Here is a 473-nt window from a genome sequence, read left to right as displayed (position 1 = left end):
CTTCCACAGCGGGATCCGCTGGGCGGAAGCCATATTCCACACGAGGGTCAATGACCGGTCATGGATGGGCGCGCTTCAGAGCCGCCTCATGGGCAGCTTTAAGCTGCCGTCTATGAGCCCCGTCGAGGTCAATGGTGATTACACCACGTTCCTCTTTCGACGAGAAGTCAGGGAACGGACATGGGGTCCGCAAGGCGCAAGCAGGGCTTGTATCACGCCGCTGGCGCAGCTCGCCTTCCTCGTCATTCCATGCGGGAAAAGGAGTGTCAGACTCGTAGTCGATCACCTCCACATCCTCAACGAAGTCACTCGTCATTGATAGCGTGCGCAAAGCGCGACGCTCGTGCTCATCTAGCCTCAGATGTACATTTTCCGGTGCCGCGAACACACTGTCCGGCATTGTACTGCGTGCGGGGAACGAAGTTGGGCTCTGCCCGTGTTCACTGTCAGAACCAGCGAGACTTAGGGACTTC

This window comes from Plasmopara halstedii, assembly GCF_900000015.1.
Source record: "Plasmopara halstedii genome assembly, contig: Scaffold_3060, whole genome shotgun sequence".
Taxonomy (NCBI): domain Eukaryota; phylum Oomycota; class Peronosporomycetes; order Peronosporales; family Peronosporaceae; genus Plasmopara; species Plasmopara halstedii.
Note: the sequence above shows the minus strand (reverse complement) of the source record.